This window comes from Aedes albopictus, chromosome 3, assembly GCF_035046485.1.
Source record: "Aedes albopictus strain Foshan chromosome 3, AalbF5, whole genome shotgun sequence".
Lineage (NCBI taxonomy): Eukaryota > Metazoa > Arthropoda > Insecta > Diptera > Culicidae > Aedes > Aedes albopictus.
In genome coordinates, this window is record NC_085138.1 from 376,177,504 (window position 1) to 376,187,975 (window position 10,472).

A 10,472-nucleotide genomic window follows, 5' to 3' on the forward strand; every position below is an offset into this window, starting at 1 on the left:
TGGCGGAAGCGACGCTTTCGATTTCGATTTTCGGTCTGTCCACTCCCTTGGGCATAGAGTATCTTCGTGCCTGCCACACAACGCACGAATGCAAAATGGTCATTGGTACAGGAAGCTCTCAGTTAATAACTGTGAAAGTGCTCATAGAATACTAAGGTGAGGAGCAGGCTTTTTTTTTACCAAATAGTTTATTTATTGGCTCGATCGTTTAACTAAAAACTTTACAGAGCCGACATCTTGTCGAATAATTACAAAAAATATTCAAAAGAGTGCATATTAATAAAATTGCATTCGGGCACACTTCTTCCTTGGTCGCGGAACGGAACCGGAGCTTGAACCACCACCAGAAGCTGCGAATTGTGCACGTCGCTGTGCCACCCTAGCGTTTGCCGATGTATCCTGACTTTCGTTGACCTCGTCTTTCGATGTGTTTTCGTCTCCTTTCCGATTCATCTCAGTTCCGTCTTCGTTCGATTCTTCCGCATCACACATTTCCGTTTTTTTTTTTCAATCCATTTATTTGAAAGGCTCATGCGTGCCTAGCACTTAACGGAGCCAAACTACATTATTGTAAGAATACTATTTTTACAACTAAAAACTAACACAATTAATTTTTACGCGCTGTCTTCTTCGGACGTAGCATCTCCGTTGATGTCGAACCCGCAGCAGTAAACTGGGCACGACGTTCGGTCGCTTCTTGCTTGTTGACCGCTTCTATCACTGAGGTTGTCCATTTGATCAATTCAGCCTGGGCCTTTTCTTGCCTTTTCCGTTTTTCTTCCGCTTCGTCCCGTATCTTTCTTTGCTGTTCCATTTCTTGGTGTACCGAGACGTCTGCATTCGTTTGTTGTATAGCTTCCTCCGAGATGATTTCCTCCTCGATGATAACAACATCGTCCGACAGTGCTGCAGTACCCGATTCCACGATCCCAGCATAGGAAACTGGCTGCTGTTTCTTCTTCTGCTTCGGCGTTTTCGTTTTCCGCATTGGACAATTTGCTTTGAAATGTCCCTCCTTGTTGCACAAAAAACACTTCTCCTTCAGCCCGTCGTAGAACACTCGTACTTTCCATGTCATCACTTCCAAAGAGGGAGGAATCTCTCTCCCGATCTCTAATTCCACATACTCTCCACGAACACCGGTGTATAGGTGGTCGAGGCCCAGACCGGCGAGGAAATTTTCATGGACAACTTTTCCCACTTTCCCGTAGGGGAGGAAGGGGTAACCCCGTCACCTTAAGCATTGGGATTATACAAAATTAATGTAAGAGGTAATTTGATATTTTAACTACACAGAATATTTGATTCATTAGTATTTTATAAGATTTGTGCATTAAAATTTTCAAAATATGTTTATTCTACCGAATAATGTACATAACACAAACATATTAAATATTGATGTTGTTAATGCAGTGCGGGTAAGACCGTCACCCCTATGGGGTAAGTCCGTCATATTTTTTTTTTCAAGATACTTTTGAAGATTTTAATTTGAAAATGTTTCCAACATATCAGGCCAAACATGTTTAAAGGTCCTATCTGCAGAAGAGAGGCTCTCTTTGGTTTCCCTCTCTTTCGTTAATATCTCAGCTGTTTTTTTGTATTATGATTGTCTCCTTGCATTGAACGATGGTCAAAACAATCGTCTTTTGATTTGTACTGCAAAAGTAGATGAAAAGTGTACCATTACATTGCACCATTAAAAGAGAAAGTGAACAAAGAGAGCCTCTCAAATGCAGATAGGACCTATTGAAATGTTTGGCCTGATATTTTTGATGAGTTGTGATGTTTTACCAATTATTCTAATCAGTCGTTTTTTATATGATCATTAATTTTAAGGTATATGCACATTAGCGTGGTTCAAAAAATCGTTTTTGCTCCACACCGCTTATTCGATTCATAACCAGATTCTATGCCTTCTCCCAAAATTTGAGCTAAATTGGTTGAAAATTGAGAGTGCACAAGCCCTTCAAAGTTTGTATGGGAATTACTATGGGAAAACGACGTTTTTCATTCAATTGACCGTAGCATTTCCCCAAGTGCCCCAGAGTGTTGGTAGACCCTTGCTACTTCTAGGCTACTCTATCAGCAACAACTTTTCCGAAGACCACATTCAAATCGGACGCCTCATTAATTAGTTATCGATTTTTATCCGGAATGAAAATCTTTGATCATGATGGTTACACTATTCGATGGGCATCACTGCAATTTGCCTTTGAAACATAGTAGCCATGATTTCAGTGTGCTATCTTTGGCGCCATGTGCAGCAATGTTGCCTGCTGGAAAGCTGAACGATCACTGTTAAAGTTTCCCCAGTTGGATAAAAATCGATATCTAATGAATGAGGCGTCCGATTTGAATGTGGTCTTCGGCAAAGTTGAAGCTGATAAAGTAGCCTAGGAGTACCAATGATCAACTAACACTCTAGGGCACTTGGGGAAATGCTACGGTCAATTGAATGAAAAACGTCGTTTTCCCATAGTAATTCCCATACAAACTTTGAAGGGCTTGTGCACTCTCAATTTTCAACCAATTTAGCTCAAATTTTGGGAGAAGGCATAGAATCTGGTTATGAATCGAATAAGCGATGTGGAGCAAAACCGATTTTTTGAACCACGCTAATGCACATGCTGCCAAATAAAGAAAAATCTACTTAAGCGATCATGCCGTTGTTCTCCATGTACATCAGTATAACTGGAAAGAACAGCCAATGATTTAACCTTTCGCACCGTTGTAAAAAATACATACTACAAAAAAACATCGCTCATTCTCTTCTTCTTTTTCTTCTTGGCATTACGTTGCAATTGGAAAAAGCCTGTTGTTATGCTTGTTCTATGAGCACTCCCACAGTTATTAACTGAGAGCTGCCTCTGCCAATGGCCATTTTGAATGTGTATATCGTGTGGAAGGCACGAAGATATCCTCTAGTATATGCCCAAGAAAGTGAAGGAAGTTTCCTTTACGAAAAGATCCTGGACAGACTGGAAATCGAACCCTCACACACACGGTCATACCTCGATATAACGTAACTTTTAGCTTGATATAACGATCGGCTCCGTAAAGCGTTGAACGTAATTGCGCCTCGGTTAACTGAACTAGATAAAAATAATAATGATTCTATTTTGCCAGCTCCCAGGTGTTTTCTTGAAGAATCACTGGAGGAATACCCGAAGAAATCTCAAAAAGAGTTCATGAAAGAATCCTGGCCGATGAGTGACGGGCTTACCCGAAAAGCCAACTTTTCTCAAACTGCACCGTAATTTCTGAAAAATTGTTGAAACTGACCTTTCGATGAATCTTGGCACTAAAGAATAGTACAGATGAGAATACATGCTTGATTAAAATAAATTTCTGTACTTGTTTTGTAATTTAGAGGCTAAATTCTACCAGCGAAAAATTACTTCCACCGTTGGTGCAACAACGTATGCGTTTGTTTTGTTTATTTTCTTCGCGTTTGACAGGACAATGTTGGTACCATGTGTCTCAAAAAAGTAAAAATGGTAAAAACAAATAAGATGTGTGGCCAAAAAGCTACTAAATAACTATTTTCTGGTAGAATAATTGGGGTGACGGGCTTACCCACCCTGACGGTGTTACCCGCTTTTCCCCTACTCAGAAAGAGCTGCAACCAGAACGTCGTCATGTACCTCCGGAGGAAGATCGAACAGCCGGGTGTAAACAACATTGCTGCCCGCAACAGAGACATCCACGTCTACTATTTTCCCATCAGTATAATGGAATTTTATTGCTCCTACATTCCGGCCTAATGTTTCTTCCATCGCTTCTCGTGATTTGTATTTCACACAAAGAGATCTTTGCGGTGGAAATTTATACACAACTTCCACCTGCAAAACATCCGTGTGTATCCGCTTTGTAAACTCCGCGACTTCCATCCACGACGGCGGCAAAGACCCCGTGGGGAACCGAAACTGTAACGTGTTTGAAAACACTTCCATTGCACACGAGCTATATTGTGGCTACCGAAACTGTGTGAACTGAACAATCAAACGCAGCACTAAACAAAGGGCTACTGCTATTTATCACTCCGACGGAGAGCACACTGCCGATGCGTGTGATGCAGAGTACAGCACAAAAGCAACTCTCACACATTTCCGTTGTCTGCTCGATGATGTCATCCTCCAGCACTTCGATAATTTCCACCGGCAATACCTCCTCTTGTTCCGTCGGCAAAAGCTCTTGTCCAGAGACCACCGCAGCGTATGAAGTGGGTTGTGAGATCCGTTGCTTCTTCTTCTCCTTTTTTTCTTCTCCGCGTAGGGATTGGTTTGACGGTGGGGACAGGAGTCCCTTCGATGTCCAACCTCTCTGCACGAAAAACACGTGTCCTGTAATCCGTCGTAATAGATCCGTCCTTCACGACCACCGAAATTGATCATCGGAGGGATGTCCTTCTCGACGGTCATATAAATACCTCGCACCCCAGTACACAAATGGGGCAGGCCAAGCTCCGCAGGAAATTTTTCCCGTATAATTTGTTCCACCCGTCCATATTCTCCGAGCGCTAGCGATATAGTTTCATCTTTCAGCTCCGGTGGCAGATCAAACAAACGAATGTATCGTATATTGCTGCCCGCCACAGGAGCAGGCTTTGTCCCAGCTGAGTTGTTAAGCAAACAACGATATGAAAAAGAAGAAGGAGCTAGAGAAGAAGAAAAGAAGAAGATAAAAAATAGAAGATGGAAAGCGTACGACAGGAGACAGAAAGCAGAGGACAAAATTCAGAATCTAGAATCCAGCCTGACGCCAGAACCTAGAATTTAGAACTCAGAATCACGAATCCATTATCCGGTATTCTGAATTTAGAATTAGGAATTTAGAATCCAGAACATAAACAGAAGACGAGGAAGAATAGAAGATAAAAGACAGAAGAGAGAAGATATAAGACAAATCAATGATAGACGACAAAAAACAAGAAATCATTTGAAATTCAAAGTTCAGAATCCGGGAACCAGAACCTATAATCTAAAATGCGGAATCGAGAATACAGACTGCAGAATAAAACATACAGAATTCAGAAAAAAGAAAGCATTTTAGGAGATTTAAGATTGAAAACATAATTTCTCCAGAAGTAGACAACAAGAAAATGGCAGAAAACAGGAACAGAGGACAGAAGACACAATACAGGAAATAGAAGACAAAAGACAGAAAAAAAGCTAAGAGCTGACAGATAGAAGACAGAAGACAAAATGACAGAACAAAAACAGAAGACAGAATATAGAATTCAGACTACAGAATCCAGGCTTAAGAATCAAGAATTCGGAATGCATAGTTCAGGATACAGATAGGGTAATAATTTACCTTGTCGCATGCTCTAATATTCGTCTCCTCAGAATGAAAATAACAAATCATTTCAGATATTCTTACTTACCTCTGCCGATGCCTCATTAGATGGAAGCAAAAAGATGTAGTCTTTCGATAAACAACCTCCTTAGCACTGGAAATCGAAAAATTACGCAAAATTTCACGTTTCAATTTAACTCCACTTGCGACTTCACAATTTTCCTCGTTTTGCATTAGACGACGGCAACCGCACCAAAGCAGCAGCTAGTCGAGCTGATCTTCATCACCGTTCAGTTTTCACTTCTCCAGATGCACTTGTTGAACCAACCTTGAATGCAAACCCCACAAAAGCTCTGTAGCACTTCACTTTTACTGCTGCAGAATGCAGCAAAAGCTGTTCAATTATTCAATCATTTTTCCCCATCATCGGTAAAATGTAAACACAAGCTTTCATCGTCTAGGGAAGATGCAAGCAAAAGTGTGCGTGGAATTACTGTATACGAAACATCGTATTTTACAATCACAGAGAATAATTTTGTGTTGCACTGTGTTGGCGTATAATAATCTTGTGGGCAAAAATATTAATTGAAATGTTTTGGTCATTATTCTCAAGCTACATTCACCTTATTTTAAAAGCTTTCCGTTCAATCACCCTTTGAAAACATGATTTAATTTGCGTTACAAAGAATTAGATCGACTTTTCGAATAAACACCTACGCTGCCCATAACCGCATAACAGTAACATTCGACAAAAGTAGGCATTGGAGAAAATGGAACCCAAAGTTACGACTTTAGATAGTATAGGAATGAATCGATTTTTTTTATTCAGATAATCGAAGCACTTGTGATTTGATGATGATCCCCAATATTAACTCAATACCAGCAAAATATGCATATGTTACAAATATGCAGTTACGGGCAGTACGGTTAAATCATAATTTTTGACCATCCTATGTACCATAGTGTCACGTCGAAAGTGTGCCCGGCATTAAATTCAGGTTTCGCCCGAAATAGACGAGGTCAAGACGGAAACAGAATTGGAGGGACAACTATTGAATCTTATTATTTTAAAGAAATTATAGCTCTTTCACAATATATTTTTACGTGATATAAAAGCTAACTTATAAATTAGCAAATGATACCAAATTGACAATAAGGCATAAAGCGAGGCGCAAGAATAAACTCGATCATTATTGGTCGGTGCTAAAGAAAACGAAAATGAGATAAAAATCCTATAATCTATATCAGAAACAGAAACAGAAGACGAAAAACAGAAAAGAATAGATAGAGGACAGAAGGCAAGAGACATAAGGCTGAAGACAAATGACAGTTGACAGAAATAAGAAGACGAATGTAAGAGACACATTCTGAAGTTCAAAATCCCGAATCGAGAATTCAAAATCCAGAATTCAGACTCCAGAATACAGAATCTAGTAAACATAAAATGTTTCGAGACAAAGAACGCAACATAAGTGGGCGAGGTGACGGAAGCGAAAGTACGAGGACGATAGCTGCGAATGCTAGAGCAATTGCAGGAGACTGCCGACGATCCGGGGCAAATGGGCGTGCCTGTGGAAACCTAGTAAGTCTACGCATCATGGGCGTTCGAGATGAAGATAATATTGATACGAGGGGGCTCTTGGAGAGCAGCCAAAGCGGATCAAAGTCAGGCGATTGACACGGATCTGGACGAGAGGGCGTTGGCGACGATATGCTCAAGTATTGAGAACAACAACTATAGCCTAGTACAGTAAGCAAAGACATCAAAAAAGACATGGGATGTTCTCCAGCAGGCGTTCCTGGACGACGGTCTACTGCGAAGATTTGGCCTGCTGGACAGATTAACATCTATGAAGCTTATAGAATGTGCTTGGAGGATTATGTAGAGTCTGGCGATTGAAGCTGGAATTTGGCACAAGAAACTTGGTCATTGAATCAACAAGGTATGTACAAACTGGCGCAACGATGGTGGATGGAATTGAACTCAAGAAAAATGCTAAGCTGGAATGCGTACGAGACGTGGATACGCAGAAATCGACTACGGCTTATATTTTCATGAACACGGGAGGAGCTGTTTCATGGAGCGTGGAACGACAAGCAATCGTGGCTTTATCGTCCTGGGAAGCGGAGTTTATGGAACTTTCGGCAGGAGTTCAAGAGGCTCTCTGGTGGCAACAGCTACTGGAACAAATTAATAGCAAGCAGGTGTTACAGAAGAAATAATGGATGCAAACCCCGGACCAAACATGTATCCATCCGTTACTATTTTGTCAAGGACTCTATCGAAAATGGTGACATCAAACTTGGCTACATTGCAACAAGAGAGTAACCAGTTGATGGATTCACAAAGCCGTTGGCGAGACTGAAGCATGTGATTTTCCGGAAGATGATAGGTATCGTAGATTAAGGAGGAGTGTTGAGGCGTAGCGTGCGATTATAGTAACCTACGATTTAGTTAGGTCCACCACACATTATTATTTCCACTGCAAGTAAAATTGAAGACACGAGACAGAAGGCTGAAGGTCAACTCAGTAAAAAAATTTGAAAACGACATATAATCAATGCTACACCATACGTCGTTTTCAAAATTTGTTACTGAACTATAGTTGACAGAAAATAGAAAACGAAAGACAAATGCAGAAGACAGAATCTAGAATTCAGCATACCCAAATCCAGAAGCCAAAATGCAGCAACCAGAATACAGTACATATACAGAAAATTGAAAAAAAAAATCAGAATACTTCCGCAGACAGATAGACAGGAGATAAACGACAGAAGATAGAAGACATGAAATGAAATATAGAAGAGAAAAGAAAACATAAGCATCGTCCAGCGTTAATCGAGAGTCCAGAGATAAAAACTTAGAATCTTGACTTCAGAGTAGAATCTACTATCCAGAACAGAAACAGACGGAACCAGAGAATTTAAGATAGACAATAACAGATAAGAGACAGAATGCTAAAGACTAATAAGGTAAAGATGATTGTTAACATTAAACGGAATTCAATGCAGAAGACAAAATCCAAAATGCAGCATCCAGAATACAGTAAGCAGAAAATAGAAAATATCATGGAAGCTAAAAAGTTGAAATCAGAAATCCTCCACAAACGGAAGATAGAAAATTGAATACGACGTGAATAAGACGTGAGACAGAAGCACAAGATTGAAGATAAGTGACAGAATATAGACAAATGGAAGCAGAAGGTGAGAAAAGACCAGTATCCGAAGATAGAAAACCGAAATGTAAGACGAAGTGTACAAGGTTGAAGTCAGAATGCAGAAAATAAATGACAAAAAAAGAAAATCAAAAAATAAGTTAGCATGATAGATGATGACAGATCTTAAAAGATGGAAAATAGAAGACAGAAAACAGAAAACTTTTTCGAAATTTTCGGTTTGAATCTTATACAAGTCGGTCGGTGATTAGTTTGTAACCCTTTCATGACTACTCTGGGTTAACCCTTTCCTTCCCACGACTTTGAACGACTATATCTATGCTAAAAAGCGTTTCCAAAAAAAGTGCTTGAACAAAAGTTATTGTAAATCGGCTAAATTTTTTGAAATCGATGAAAAAAAATTTGGTTGTAAATCAATAGGTTTTTGATTGTTTATCAATAGTTCCACTATTGAAACAAGTAGTTAGTAGATGGATGAACCTTATGAGGTTACAACCATGTTTTTAAAATTATTGCATCATATTAATCTAATTCCATTTGTCCCGAGTCCGCCGAAAATCGATGGTGCTCTAGAGCAACCATGGGAAGTAGAGGGTTAAACCGATTAAAACTCATATGAACCGGAGGATCTGCCACTCACCTCAATTAGCAAACCTGATGCTGGATCAAGCAAAGCATCACGTTCGCGAATTATGTACCTCAACTCGCAAAACCCAATCCTTTCACCTGTTACCTTGAGTTCAGGGGTATAGGCCGGCAGGTAAGGTATACGTACAATACCATCAGCATCGAGCTTGGTTCGTTGCGTTGCCATAATTAAAAGGCAGTTTACATCGCCGATGACCACTACTGCCAGACAGTGAGGCGTTTAATCGAGCTACCACTGCGCTGTGGTCATCATCGTGGTCGGCATGTAATTCGCTTAACTTGTCCTGAACTGATGGCTATTACCTACCCGTGGGGCCCGACATGTACCACGGTGCACCGTGGAGAAATTGTGCGTTATTCCTACCCGCGCACGGCGCGCACGAGTACGCCTCACGACGACGACGGGTGCCATCGAAGTTACGCAAAAATTGCAATGCGATTGCTTCTCTGATTGAGGCTGCTACGTGACGCGCTCGGTGTGTGCACTTGTGAATGCGCGACTCCCCGCCCGGCGGCGGCGGCGGCGGCAGGCACCGAAAGAAACAATTCCGGTTTGTTTGCGCTGTGGTTGGGTGCGTCCCTCGTTGTCGTCGTCGTCATATTTTCTCTTTGTTGCATACCGCCGTGACGACGAGCACGGCCATGAAACAAGTTTTCTTCGCTGGAGACCAGCAGAAGGTTTGCTGCTGAAGAGAGCCAGTCGCGTACAATTTAATCAACCGACCCCAGAATCGGCAAACGTGTAAAATATGTATAGATACGACGCGTTCGCAGGTGGCTGCTGGAACTGGAAAGCCATCGCAACTTTTCCAGTATCTTTTTTTGGAATCCGGTTGGGCTGACGGAATTTGAATTGCTGAATCTCTCCTCACTCGCTTAGAAACAGGTCCACATTTGTGCGCACAGCAGAAATAACAAAAAAAAGACGTATAACTCATCAGGTGTGCGTGAGGTTGATGCTGCCACGAACCGGACCTGGGGAGGACCAGTCTCAAGGCCGATTGGTGTTAATTAGTTAATGTTGGGGGGTTTGGGCGCGTTAAATTATAGGTGATTGATAATCATAAAAATTGGTTTTAATTGCGCGTGAGAATTGATATGAATTGCTGAAGGGAATGTAATATCAGGTTTCTAAGTTTACGTGTGAGACAATATATTAGGATAACCCAAACACCTCAGGCAATCGACCCTCTTCGGTTAAGCTGAGAATAATTTGGTGTCTGTAGAAGTGTTACATACAGGTTCATAATGTTTTGACATGGAACATTTTTATAGATGACATTCCTTTATCTAAAAATAAGAATTTCAGTTCTTGAAATGCATCCTTCCTCATACATCTGTTCTCTGGAT